A 15,138-nucleotide genomic window follows, 5' to 3' on the forward strand; every position below is an offset into this window, starting at 1 on the left:
GAAATGCTCTGGAACAGCCACTCTGACATACGGAGCTCACACTGATGGACAGCAATCTCTGCCCTGATAGCTGTTGAGGAGGAATATGATCCCGGGACCAAGAATACTGGAGGTCTTGGGATATGGTCCAGAGGCTAAGAATGCCGGAGGTCTCAACTACCACAGACTCGACCATAAACCTATTGGAGAGCAACCGATATCTTAGTTTGTTTTTCTCGGCCTAATGAGCAGCAGATTCAGGGCTGGTGGTTAACAACACCCAGTTGTCACTGGAGAAAGTGTCACAGCATGTGGTATCCCAGGAGAGGGACCTACTGCCATGGAACAGGAAAATTGTCATACTATCTGGCTTTTTTACCATCCACTTGGTTTAGCCCCACTGGCTTGAGCTGGGAAGGGAAGTGTGTAATGTCTAGGCCCTGCTTTATGATCTTGTTAAGGGTGGCGTGGTGTTGAAGGCAGCCAGCACTATGATGGCAGGACAGTTGCACTGACTTGACCAACACGGTTTGGTATGTTTCCCCTCAGCCTCTGATCCTTACACAGGAGTATGGCTCAATGTGGTGCCGTCACTCGCAACTGGCACTCAGCTTGATAGTGACTAACTGTGCATTGGTGCTTCCCTAAGGCTTGGGCTTCAGTAGATTTTATAATCATGTGATTATGTGACCGACCAGACTATCAGATGCTGTTATACATTGTTGGTCACAATGCGTTTTTCACTGTTTTAGCCATCAAACGATGCCACCCTGCTGGTTAGGCAAGCAGGCCAACACTCCCCCTTGATCAAAAGGGGTTTGGAGCAACATGAAATGAAGTGTTTTGCTCAAGAAAACAACACTCTGCCTGGTCTAGGAATTGAACCCACGAACTAGCGATCATAAATACAACAGCCTAACCACTACACCATGTGCTTTCACAGACCACGTAATAATGGAACAATGCAAGCCACTACATTACATGCTATAAGAGCTTCCAGAGACTACTTAAGCACCAAATCAGAATGTTTTGAGTCTTGCAAATATTTCTTTAAATTTCATGGTTTATCATTCATCTTATCTCTCCTCTTTATCTGTTACTGTTATTGTTATTGTTGTTATTGTTGTTGTTCACACAGTGAGATGACAGAATTGTTAGCACGCTGGACAAATTGCTTAGCAGAATTTAATTCATTTTTATGTTCTGAGTTCAAATTCCACGAAGGTTGACTGTCTTTCATCCTTTTAGAGGCAATAAGAATAAATACCAGTTGAACACTAGAATCAATGTAATTGATTTCCTCACTTCTTAGTTGCTGGTAAAATAAGAAAGGATTATTATTATCATTATTATTATTATTATTATTATTATTGAGTGAGAGAGCAGTTCATGCCATCAAAGTGACACTGGGGTAAAATATACGAAGCCCAATATACCCATCATGGACTACCCGTCTGATAAAGGTACACAGGCACATGCATCACAACCATATTGCGCGACACACTTGTGATCTCATATCAAGATAAACAGCACATGACCTTGCAGGTGGAGCCCAGTTAGAATTTTCTTCAGGTTGAGTAGCCCATCCTGCTCAAAAGGTCCCTGAATAAGGGTTGCTTTAGGATGTTGAACGAAACACCTATGTTTCCAGAGGTGAATTATTCAAACCCCAAAGAATCCCTCTCAACACATGGCCATGATGCTCCCCCACTACTTCTGCTCGTGATCAGAGATGCACATATCGTCAGCCACTAAGGGACATGCTCAACTGGTTAAGGCCAAACAACTGACAAGCAAATCTGTGGTATTGAGCAAGACAAAACAATGTACATGATAACACTTCCAATCAGTTAAGATCAGAAGCCATGAGAGCCACTGCCTGGTACTGCATCAGGGCATTTATTATTATTATTATTATTATTATTATTATTATTATTATTATTATTATTATTATTATTATTATCATTATTATTATTATTAAGGCGACGAGCTGGCAGAATCATTAGCGTGCTTAGCATACTAATGTTAGTGGCATTTCGTCTGTCCTTGTGTTCAGAGTTCAGATTCCGCTTAGGTCAGCTTTGCCTTTCATCCTTTTGGGATCGATAAAATAAGTACCAGTTGAGAAATGGTGTCGATGTAATCGACTTTCTCTTTCCCTGAAATTGCTATCCCTCTGTCCTAAAATTTCAGGCCTTGTATCTATAGTAGAAAGGATTTGTGTTTGTCCCCGCCAGCCGCTTGAGAACTGGTATTTGTTTGTTTACATCCCCGTCACTGAGCCAATTGGTAAAAAAGACCGATAGAGTAAGTACTAGACTTACAAACAAGTACTGGGCTCGATCTATTCGGCTAAAACTGTTCCAGGTGGTGCCTCCGCGTGGCCGCAGCCCAAATGCTGAAACAGGTAAAAGATACGGATAAAAAGAAAATGGATCTTTTCGGTTTGAACGGCAGTTTTTAAAAATAATCTCCACGTTACAACACACTTTTAAACTTCGTATACTGGTTCTCTTGCCTTTATTGAGAAAATTCTATAGTTTGTAAGATATTTGTTGTTTTTTTTCTTCAATTTCTGCAATTTCAACCAATTACTGACGTCTATTGAAGTAAAAAAAACATTCTGTGCCGTATGAATATGTCCCTCGTTTAAGAAACAGATTGGGTTTATTTATATTTCTGAAGAAAAAAAGATACCCTTCCCCCCACCCCTAACCCTAATCCTAAAACAGATTGAAATGCAATAGATCGATACTAGGGTCATAATTATGGGTGACAATTTCATATGACACCGCTAGAAAAAACTGCCGTTCAAACCGAAAAGATCCAAGAAAATTAAAAAATTTCCCCTATATGACAGAAATTTGTCAACAACATAAAAAAATCTCTTAAATAGAAGCAGTAGATTATCATCTACCGTAAAACAACCTATTAAAGACCGTTTAACCATGAAAACAATCTACAGAATAAATGACCAACGAACCATGAAAAAATTCCCTGCACGTTTGATGAATAAGTTATCTTCAATAAATAAATAAAGAAAGAACTAAAGAAATAAATGAAAACAAGTAACTCTACAAACAAAAAGCAATATGGCCAACGAACTGTAACAAGATTTACTACGGAAAGTTCACGAGTAATCTTCGTCAACGAACCATAAAATAACTTCCTGTACAAGTTAACGAACAAGTAATTACCATATAAACAATTAAATCTAGAAAGAAAGCATGACCAGTGAGTAGTAAATAAGAGCTTCCCTACTTTGAGTGACAGGATATATGCTTCGTGACCATAGATTTCCCGGCAATAAAGATATTGCTTAAAAAAAAAAGACGTAAAACAACCAATTTAGGAAGACGAAGATCTGAGCCTTCTTAAAATTTATAAACCAATCAAATACAAGCAACGCGCAAATTAATCTAGAACACAAAAGAACATGCTCGCACTAATGGGTGTAACAGAAAAGACATGCTCTATCAAGTTATTGAAGTTCTTGTCTGACGATCGCGATGACGTGAAACATGAATCGCGAGTAAGGAATTCTCTCTCTTCTCTCTCTCCTCTCCTCTCTCTCTCTCTCTCTCTCTCTCCTCTCTCTCTCTCTCTCCTCTCTCCTCTCTTTCTCTCTCTCCTCTCTCTCTCTTCTCTCTCTCTCTCTCTCTCTATCTATCTATCTATCTATATATATATATATATATATATATAATGTGTGTGTGTGCGTGTGTGTTTGTGTATGTTTGTCCACCACCATCGCTTGATAACGAGCGTTGGTTTGTTTACGTCCCTAAAACCTAGCGGTTCTATAAAAAAAGAAGCCGATAGATTAAGTACTAATTTTTTTTAAATATATACTCTAGTTGGATTGTTCGACTAAACTTTTCAAGGCGGTGCCCCAGCATGGCCTCAGTCCAATGACTGAAACATAATACACACACACACACACACACACACACACACACACACACACACACACACACATCGTCAGTAGCTCATATATCCGAAAAGGCATTAGAGCAATAATTATTTTTGTTTTGTTTTTGTTTGTTTTAGGTAGTTAAATGTTATGACCGATGAGATAGTGACCATTGTTTTCGCACCTATAAAGCGTTTAGCAGCGTAAGCGACTCGTCAGACTCAAATGGCTGAAGGTACATAACCTCTCTATCTTAACAATAAATTCAAATATAGACCCCTACATCTTTAAATTAGGATTCGAAAATACATAACACCATAACACCCCAATCACCAACAAACATTGAACATAGGATCTTTTCTGTTTGGCTGCCACTTTCCAATTTCTTTTTGTTCCATTTGATTTCATATTTGGTGTATTGGTGTAGTTATGTATGGTAGTCATTGACATGCAATTCATTTCCCCCATAAATCAATAAATAAAGCGTTAATAGTGTTGTGAAGATTGCTAGCATCTAAATCTATCCAATAGAAATTGCTGGCATGCGAATTTGTCCAATGGAATCGAATGGAAAGTTGTAGAACTCTCTAGAATGTTCTAATGGCTTACCGCTATATAAGCAGAGCTTGTAGGGGGACGTCTTTCCTTGTTATATACTGTTCGAGAGGCAGGTAATAAACCTAACTAGTGTATCACAGTGTTCTTCTTTGCAGGTGAATGAGAGAAGCGTGACAAATTGGTGTCGCCGATAGGATAAGAAAGACTATCCTTGCCGATTGAACTTTTTACCTTGATGTTGATAATAATCATTTGAAAGGTAAACAACCAGTTTTGCACGTAAGCTTCTCTATTTCTAGTATCAGTTACATTGTTGCTTTGTCAAGAGTTTTGCGGAATATAATACTTTATGTTACTGTAAACTATTTTTACCTTGACAACAATGGCGGAACAAAGCGGCGAGCTGAGAAAGTTGTTCCCTCAACAATTTTGACTCCAGAGGGAACAAATGGAGGTACAGGCGCTGCAGCAGAGAAGATATGGAAGCTTTGAGAAGGCTGATTCAAGTTCAAATTTCTGAAAAGTATTCCAGTCCAAGTTCCTGTCTTTCAACTTCTTCAACTACTGGGATGGAAGCACTCCGTCGGTTACGACGACGAGGGTTCCGGTTGATCCGAATCAACGGAACAGCCTGCTCGTGAAATTAGCGTGTATGGCTGAGCACTCCACAGACACGTGTACCCTTAACGTAGTTCTCGGGGATCTTCAAAGGAGAACGGCCGGGGACAGCATGACACGAGAGTGAGAAGGCCAGCCCTTGAAATACAGGTCAACAGAACAGGAAGTAAGAGTGAGAGAAAGTTGTGGTGAAAGAGTACAGCAGGGATCCCCACCATCCCCTGCGGAGCCTCGTGGAGCTTTAGGTGTTTTCGCTCAAAACACTCACAACGCCCGGTCTGGGAATCGAAACCGCGATCCTATGACCGCGAGTCCGCTGCCCTAACCACTGGGCCATTGCGCCTCCACTCTTCAACTACTATCCCACCATTTGCTGCATTTGATTCAACATCAGAACTGTGACCTGATTACTAGTCAAGACTCCGCACTTTTGTTGTAACTAACGCCGTGCTTGACCAGCGCAAGGCTCAGGTTTTCTTGACGAATCAAACCGCTACCATCTATAAACAACTGGCGAATCTAGCTAATTACTGGACAGTGTTTTTGTGACGTATATGATATATACTCAGAAAAAATGCATTTGCGTTATATTAGGAGGTCAAGAAAGATGAGACCATAAAAAAAAAAAAACGTTGAAAAAATAATTCCGGTGAAATCGGGGTCGGAGGATTTTCAAGGGTGCATCCCAAAGATATTAACGAGCTGACGATGGAGGAAATTGTCAACTTTATGAAAGAACAATTCGACCCAAAACGTTTCATTGTGCGAGAACGTTTCAAGATCTGGAGTGACATGCAACGAAAGCCAGGCGAAACTCTTAAGGGGATGGCAGCGTTTATACGTCAAGACGCTGCTGCCTATGACTTTCTTTCGATCACAGACCCTGAAGATGAAGCTCTTAGACAGAGATTCATATGTTCTGTCAACAATGAAGCTGTTTTGAAGACTCTTTTCGAGATCAAGGACACAGTGCTAGACTTGCCCGTGCTGTCCAAGTTGCGATTGAGACCGAAGACCCGGCGATGGTTGCCAAGGAAACTGCTTACGGTTCGAAGACCAGTCCTGTCAACGAGGACAAGCAGAGACAGAACAAGGGTCAACGAATAACCCACCAGCAGTACTAATTCCACAGATCCTGAGTTGAAGTATTACAGATGTGGAAAGGCCCATAAAGTGACAGACTGCCCCTGCAAAGAAGTCAATGCCATTTTTGTGACAAGAAAGGACATTTGGAAGCTGTAAGAAGAAGCAAGGACAGCAACGGAAACATCGTCCCCAACCTTCCGTCAAGAGAATCACGAAAGCAGAGCTTGTCAAAATAATCTTCGATGAAGTTCCCGACGATACTTCTAGGTTAGTTGTGCCAATCACAATCCAGAACTGACAGTTCACGATGGAACTGGACACTGCAATTACGGGAAATTTCGTTTCTTTGCTGGTCTGGAAACAACTAGGAAAACTGAAGCTGGATTGTATCAGACTTCGTTACGAGTCTACCAGCAAGCACGACCTGCCCGTGCAAGGAACTTTTATGGACCAAATCAAGGATCCAATGACTGATAAACAAAGCTCAACTCCTTACATAGTCACTGAGATCCCTGACCCGAACTTGCTGGGACGAAACGCTATCCAGACACTGGGAATCTCTGTAGACAATGCTCTTGGGCTGAGATGCACAGAGAGTCAAGACAAGAGTGTGGGTGCAAGAACATCGCATCCTAAGACCTCTAACAAGCCTTATACTTCCCTGCCTTAAAGATTTCAAACTGGAAGTAAAGTTCAAGACTAATGCGAAGCCAGTTTTTCACAAGGCACAACCGGTTCCGTTCGCTCTTCGTGATGACATGGTCAAAGGTTACGAAGGAAGCATCGCCAAAGGTGTCTTGAAGCAAGTCCAGTTCAACGAATATGGAACACCAGTGGTACCGATTCAGAAGGCACATAGTCCGGGCACCCCGAAGCTCATGTTTCGGATCAATAGCGACTACTCTGTATCAACGGTCAACTAGAGGGACACCGTCATCCAATGCCGTTCTCAGAGGAACTGATGCAGAAGCTAGGAGGTGGATGCGGTTACATGAAGATTGACCTTGCTGATGCCTACAACCAGAACAAGCTGGTACCAGAGAGTCAACGAAGGCTAGCCCTCAGCACTCACCGGGGAGTACTCCTGCAGCAACGACTCCCATTTGGAATCAAGTCAGCGCCTGGTTACTACCAGGAGATCGTGGAGATCCTAACCAGTGATCAGCCTGGAGTTGCCGTCTTCCAAAACGATATGCTCATCAGTGGGCAAGACGCCAATGATCACTTGAGTAACCTGAGGCGTTTGCTCTCTCGTCTGACCGACAAAGATACCGATAGAATAAACACCAGACTTTAAAAAATGGTAAATTTATAGTTTCCCACCAGACTCGATTTCGGTACAAAATAATTTTTCTCGCGGTTTTTGGGGGTGCAATCGTCTTAGTTGACCTCGCAAGCTGTCGGAAAGGCATTCTTTCCGCGGAAAACGGAGGGGTGGGGTGGGATGTACCCTTGGAAATCCTCCGACCCCGATTTCACCGGAATTATTTTTTCAACGTTTTTTTTTTATGGTCTCATCTTTCTTGACCTCCTAATATATCGCAAATGCATTTTTTCTGAGTATATATTATATACGTCACAAAAATACTGTCCAGTAATAGTAAACAGGATTTGTGCTGGACACCACAGATGCACACATACGCACACAAAACATTGAACGTTTTTGGGCGAGATTTAAAAGGATGGATAAAAAGGCTGGATATTCGTTCAAACTGTCTACACCAGTACCTGGCCAGGTATTTACTTATCTCTGCTATTGAAAAAAAAAAAATTGCTGCACCAATTTTTTATTGAGGCAGCAAAATTATATACACCCCTCGCTAGTAAAGAATTGATTCCAGCACAAATCCGGAGACAGAAGATATACAGGACTGCCCTCTAACTGCATAAGGTAAGTTAATTATTTTCAAATTTTAAATTTTAAGGCCAGTTAGTTTGATATGTTTCATTAAAATCTTTGTAAATTACTTCCCTGTACCCAAAATGTGCTGCAAAATTTTGTTTTATCGATTAATCTATGGCAAAAATTCATTTACTTTATATTATAAGATCAATTAAGATAACAAAAAAAAAACGCTCCTCTGTTTCCCACAGAAAAAAATGCATTTGCGGTATATAAAGGCGGCGAGCTGGCAGAAACGTTAGCACGCCGGGCGAAGTGCTTTGCGGTATTTCGTCTGCCGTTACGTTCTGAGTTCAAATTCCGCCGAGGTCGACTTTGCCTTTCATCCTTTCGGTGTCGATAAATTAAAGTACCAGTTACGCACTGGGGTCGATGTAATCGACTTAATACCTATGTCTGTCCTTGTTTGTCCCCTCTATGTTTAGCCCCTTGTGGGTAGTAAACAAATAGGTATTTCGTCTGCCGTTACGTTCTGAGTTCAAATTCCGCCGAGGTCGACTTTGCCTTTCATCCTTTCGGGGTCGATAAATTAAAGAACCAGTTACGCACTGGGGTCGATGTAATCGACTTAATACCTATGTCTGTCCTTGTTTGTCCCCTCTATGTTTAGCCCCTTGTGGGTAATAAAGAAATAGGTATATTAGGAGGTCAACTAAGATGATAACATAAAAAAAAAAAAAACGTTGAAAAAAAAATTCTGGTGAAATCGGGGCCGGAGGATTTCCGAAGGTGCATCCCACCCCACGCCCTCCGTTTTCCACTGAAAAAAATGCATGTTCAATATTCTGTTAATGTTTCTGTTGCTTATCCATATTACCATGGCTATCTAGTTTATCTTTAGGATGCAATTTCTCTTAGAATGCGAATGGCCAATGCAACGGAGTACCAGGATGCTGGTTGTCGTTTTCTTTTACCAGTTTCAGTATTCCAACTGTTTGTAGCCATACTGGAGCACCATCTTGACGGGTTTAGTCGAACAAATCGATTCCAGTACTTTACCAATATTTAATCAATAAACTTAACCCCACCCCTAAAATTACAGGCCTTGGATTTTGTTAAATTTAACAAGATCACTGGCCTTTTTGCCAAAATTTGGAAATATCTTTACTATTAAGTGCGTGAGCGAGTAGAAATGCTGACCGAACAAAATGCTCCGCAGTATTTCATCTGTCTTTACGTTCTAAGTTCAGATTCCGCCGCGGTCGACTTTACTTTCCATCCCTTTCGAGATTTATAAAGTAAGTACCTGTAGAGCATTGGGGTCGGTGTAATCCACTTAGTCCCTCCACCAAAATTTCGGGCCTTATGCCTATAGTAGAAAGGATTATAATTACTATTATATTAATAAAATTTATTGTAATATTTTTAACTGGTTTCTAAGTTAACACACGCACACACACACACACACACACACACACACACACACAACACACACACACACACACACACACACACACACACACACACATTTACGACGGCGTTCTGTCAGTTTCCGTTTATTAAATCCACTCACAAGGCTTTGGTCGACTCTAGGCTATAGTAGAGGACACTTGCCGAAGGTAAAAACGCGGTGGGACTAAACCGGGAACCATGTGGTTGTGAAGCAAGCTTCTTATCACACAGCCACGTCTGGGCCTCTACCACACCTCGTCTACGCCTCCAAACAGCCACGCCTGCGCCCCCACACAGCCACGCCTGCGCCTCCAAACAGCCACGCCTGTGCCCCCACACAGCCACGCCTGTGCATTTATATATATATATATATATATATATATATATATATATATTATATATATATATATATATATATATATATATAATATAATATATATATATGTATGTTTCAAAATATTGGTATTAACTTTACATTAAGGAGTGGAACGTACAATTTCCTGTTATTCAGAGTGCCTCATGGTCCCAGCAGACAAAATAGAAAAGGCGTTGCCCCCGAAGGATGGTAAAGGAGGGATGCGCTAGAACAACCAATCTGACTCACGGGGTTTATAAAAGTGACACAGATACTAACTCGCAAAGTCACAATTAATATTGACGATTAATCAGCGAAATTAATTCCTGCCAGTCACCATCTGTATGTGGGTAGGAACAAATAATATCATACAATAGGAATTTATATAGGGTCATGGAGTCAGCTACTAACGGGGGTACAACAAAACCCGAGTAGCGACTAAAACAAACTAAAACAACAGGACTTGCCTCGTGGTATACAGGATTGGTTGCTTTAGTATCAGCTGGTTTTCAAGTGATTTGATGAATCAAATCCGAATTGTACTGAGTAGCATAGAAACAGGCTATTCAAAAGTTCGCTCGGTACTCGATACCTAAACATTCAAACATTCTTGGGCCGGAAACTGAAAGAAGCGTATATATGTATGTATGTGTGTGTGTGTGTGTGTGTGTGTGTGTGTGTGTGTATGTGTGTGTCCAACATTGCTTGACAATTGATGCTGGTGCGTTTACGTCCCCGTAACCTAGCGGTTCGGCCAAAAAGACAGATAAAATAAGTACTAGGCTTACAAAGACAAGGGTCAATTTGTTCGACTAAAGGCGATTGTTCCAGCATGGCCGCAGTCAAAGACTGAAACAAATAAAAGAATATATATATATATATATATATATATATATATCTATATATATATATATATATATATATATATATATATATATATATATAATATATATAATATATATAGTATATATATATATATATATATGAAAAAACAAGTCAAAAATATAAAATGCTAAAATAATTTTATAGTGAACATTTCAGTACCGGTTTCGGTCATTTTGAGACCTTTTCAACTGTAACGATTAAATAATTAAATTTAGAAAAATTAGAAGAAAAGTTTTTTTAATGGAATATTTCTATAGTAGTGTTCAGATATAAGTGGCATTCTGCCTTTCTCTGACTCCCTTGTTTGCACTTGTGTGTTCGAGGTCGTTGTGAGTTCTTGGTAGAGTAGAAGAAGAAGAAGGCTGATGGGGGTGGGAAAATCTGGGAGTGCCCTGATGGTCGTATTTTGAATGGTCAGTGGCGGCTAGCAGTCGCAGTTCAATTCAGGAGAATATTTCTATTGAAAGGCTTGTTTATGGAATTTGCGTAGGTGTTATACTAAAAAACATTAGTGACAAAGTTAAGGGGTAAAGGTGGAGAAAAGTAGAGGAATAAGAAGAAGAAGAGAAGAAGAAGAAGAAGAAGAAAAGAAGAAGAAGACGATGTTGATGAATGATGAAGAAGAAGAAGAAGAGGAAGAAAAGAAGAAGAAGAAGAAGAAGAAAGAAGAAGAAGAAGAAGAAGAGAAGAAAAGAAGGAAGATGATATGATGATGATGGTGGTGATGATGATGACGACGATGATGATGATAATGATATGATGAAGAAGAAGAGGAAGAAGAGAAAAAACAGAGAAGGGTGAGATATGAAGGGTGAAAGTAGTGAGGTGTTGTATGACTTGAAGGGCATGTTATGGAGTATAGCTGTGATTGGGGCTGATTAGTAATGGATTCTTTGGAATGTAATATTTGTGTGTGTATATTTCTTTTATTCTAAAGTTGAGGTATATTAATTGTTTGTCGTAGACCCGTTTAAGAAGTGGCCTGTATTTTGTAATAAAGAGAGTTTCTTTACTTATTCGTTGTCTCGAGGTTGTATCGTCCCTAAATTGGTAGAGGGGGAAATCCTGAAGCTTGGTGTTTTTTTGTTGGCGCAAGTATCTATGTGTTGGCTAAAAGCTATTTTTCTGTTTTGGGGAATTTTTATCTGGGATCTGTGCAGGCGCCATTCGTTTACGCAAACTATTTTTTGTTTGGCCTATGTACTGCTCTTGACACCCCGGGCGTTAGTGAGTATATTAGGTTCTCCGAAGCACATGTGAAGTTGCTTTTCACTGTAAACCGTTGTCCCTGTTTGAAGGAGAACTCTGATCCCTCAATTAGATAGTCGCATATCCCGCAATTGGGTCTTCCACATTTTTTTACTGTCGGCTTCTGTGTTGAAGAGTGAATTCCCGCAATTGGGTCTTCCACATTTTTTTACTGTCGGCTTCTGTGTTGAGAGTGAATTCGGGCTTCTGTTAGGAGACTTTTCATGGATTTAGGCTGTCTCTTGCTTTTTATGATCGTGTGTGTTTGGAGGATTGTGTTCATTCTGTGGTCTTTTTTTAGGAGGGGTATGTTGTGGAGGAGGTGCCGAAGGCTTCGTTATTGAGAGGGTTGTGTGTGGAGATGTATGGTAAGGCTTTTGGTTGTAAGTTTTTCTTTGATTGGGATGTCTCAGTTCCTTGATGTTAAGTTGAAGGGCACGTTGAATGCACTTGTCAATAAGTGAAGGTGGATAGTTCCTGGTGATAAGGGTATCTTTAGTTCTTGTAGTCGTGTGTCTCTGGTTTTTGCGTTAGAGACTATAGTGCATATCCTTTTTGCTAGATTGAAGGGGATATTCATCCTGGTGTGTCTGGGGTGGCATGATTGAATGGAAGATATTGCTTAGTCTGTGGCTTATAATATATGTCTGTTTCTATTTTATTATTAGCTTTCTTATATATATATATATATATATATATATATATATATATATATATATATATATATATATATATATATATATATATATATATATATATACATATGTATATATATATATATACGTCTGTATATATATATATGTATATATATATATATATATATATATATATATATATATATATATGAGGTGAGTCGCGCGTTTGTTTCCCACGTGTGTGCGTTTGACAACGTACTTTGCGGTTCAGCAGAATAAACCGTTAAAATAAGTATCAGGTTTTAAAAAGAAGTGTTGGGATCGATTCGTTCGACTAAAAACTCATCAAGGCGGTGACCAGCATGGCCACATTCTAATGACTGAAACGAAGTTGGCGAGAGAGGTTTTCGGAGGTTGGCGAGAAAGATTGTCGGAGGTTGGTGAGAGAGGTTGTCGGAGGTTGGCGAGAGGCTAAGACATTATTCTACTTAGCAAAGGCATCTGGGAAATGTATAAATGCTGTCATTCACAGGAAAACTATTGTTTTACCGTGAGAAAAGTGCTGTTGAAGTGTTAAGTGAAATTTGGCAATCGAGGATCGAATCCACGCTATGCCTGCATGAAGCCACTACAAATACGTTGTGGAATAAAAAATTTATCTACTGTCATGGAAAAAGTGTAACTGTAAAAATGCAGAATTATCGGAGTAATGGGCTTTCAAAAAAGTATGTATGTATAGAAATGTATCAATGAAGTCTTTAAGGTTTAAGATTCAAATTAAGGAAGTGCAATAATAATGTTTAGCAGTTCAAATCTGAGTAGTGAAATGCAGAATTAGTTCGGCTGATCGTGAGATTCAAATAGTGATCGCTTCGTTAAAAACTGCAGGTGGTATGGGGTATTTCCCTTGGGCTGTTTAAATAAAATATTAGTAATATGTAGTAGATAGAAGGATCCATTGGAGGGGCCCTATTATTTTTTTCAACAATCTGAGTATGTCACGATGTTTCCAGGCATGAGTTCTACTCATGTGTCAAATAAAATATAAAAGTGATATTGTTTGCAAAAATTAGAAATAGGACACACCAAAAATCAATATTCAAAGTAATCGAACATATTGAAATGGGTTATTTCCCTTGGGTGTTTAAAAAATATTGTGGACATGCTATGGTTTATTTCCCTTGGGTGTATAAAAAACTTAGTTATATGAGGTAGACATAAAAGTCCCTTCCAGGGGCCGTATTATCGATTTTTCAACAATCTAAGTATGTCACGCGGTTTCTAGACATGAGTTCAACCCATGTGTCAAGTTTCATCAAAACCAATAACACGATGTAGGAGATGTTAGCTAACAACGCCATAAACAAACACACACCGATTTTCCACACATGTAGTGGATACACACACACACACACACACACACACACATAAGGTTGTGCTCCAGCATCGCCTCAGTCAAAATGACTGAAACAAGAAAAGATTATGTGTGTGTGTGTGTGTGTGTTGTGTGTGTGTATGTGTGTGTGTGTGTGTGTGTGCGTGCGTGCGTGTGTGTGTGTGTGTGTGTGGTGTGTGTGTGTGTGTGTGTGTGTGTGCGCGCGTGTAACGGATTAAATTAAATTAGTAAAGAATAATATGAGATGTCAGCGTTGTAATCAGTTTGTAAGGATTGTTTCTTCGTTGATTGCTATTATGTAAAGATGAAAGAACAGTGATTGAATATGTGAAGAAAATATTTATTTTTACCGTCACATCGACGGACAGATGATAAAATCCTAGAGCATGCGAAGTAAAAAAGTTAATTTCGGCCTGTCTGTTCTTATTGTAGTAGTAAACCATAGAGAGAGATATGGCAATATGCAGAGGAGACAAAATGAGTTAGTGAAAGTGAGAGAGTATGGGGAGTTGGATCTCATAGCTGCCGATAGTAAATTTCATTTCTCCATTTGACCATTGCCTTTAGTAGCTGCCTTGCTTATGATCATGATTCTAGCGTTCCGCTCCCTAACTGATGGTAGCTGTCTCTGACTCGAGTTGTCATTTATTAACTAAATGATTGAGTTGTCACCAAGTGACTAACTGATTTTTTGCTTGGGGTTCTTGCTTTTATAGCTATCCAGAAGAATAGACATATCGTTGAAAACAATAGTTTTCGCAGGTGGTCTGTGATATCTCTATTCTAGCTTTTGTTGAAGTAGAAGAGGTTAGAAAGGTCAAGTGGTAAAGACATTATTTCGTTCTAGCTAAGGCATCTGGCAAATATAAAATTGCTGTCACAGAAAAACTATTGTTCCACCGTGAGAAAAGTTCTGTTGAAGTTTTAATTTAAATCTGGCTATGGTGGATCGAATCCACTTCCTTCCTCCTAGATCCACTACATACACACACACACACACACACACACACACACATGCACACATTTAGTGCAACAAATTACATACAACCTACAGCAGTGTTTCCCAACCTGTAGTCTGCGGACCCCTGGTGATCCGCAAAGGTAGTAGTGGGGGGGGGGACATGTTAAGCTGACAGACCTTTCAATATCCTGGGGTTCCTGGGAAAACTC

The 15,138-nt window shown here is 39.8% G+C and overlaps 1 long non-coding RNA gene across 1 annotated transcript; it reads left to right on the top strand.

Annotated features, from left to right (window-relative positions):
• Nucleotides 1–596: 596 nt before the first annotated feature.
• On the top strand, nucleotides 597–14,779 carry LOC118766663. The gene is made up of 3 exons (XR_005002586.1): nucleotides 597–607; nucleotides 14,220–14,230; nucleotides 14,645–14,779. It is a non-coding gene; the product is annotated as an uncharacterized LOC118766663 (long non-coding RNA).
• Nucleotides 14,780–15,138: the final 359 nt, after the last annotated feature.

Source organism: Octopus sinensis, linkage group LG17, assembly GCF_006345805.1.
Source record: "Octopus sinensis linkage group LG17, ASM634580v1, whole genome shotgun sequence".
In the NCBI taxonomy this organism is placed as follows: domain Eukaryota; kingdom Metazoa; phylum Mollusca; class Cephalopoda; order Octopoda; family Octopodidae; genus Octopus; species Octopus sinensis.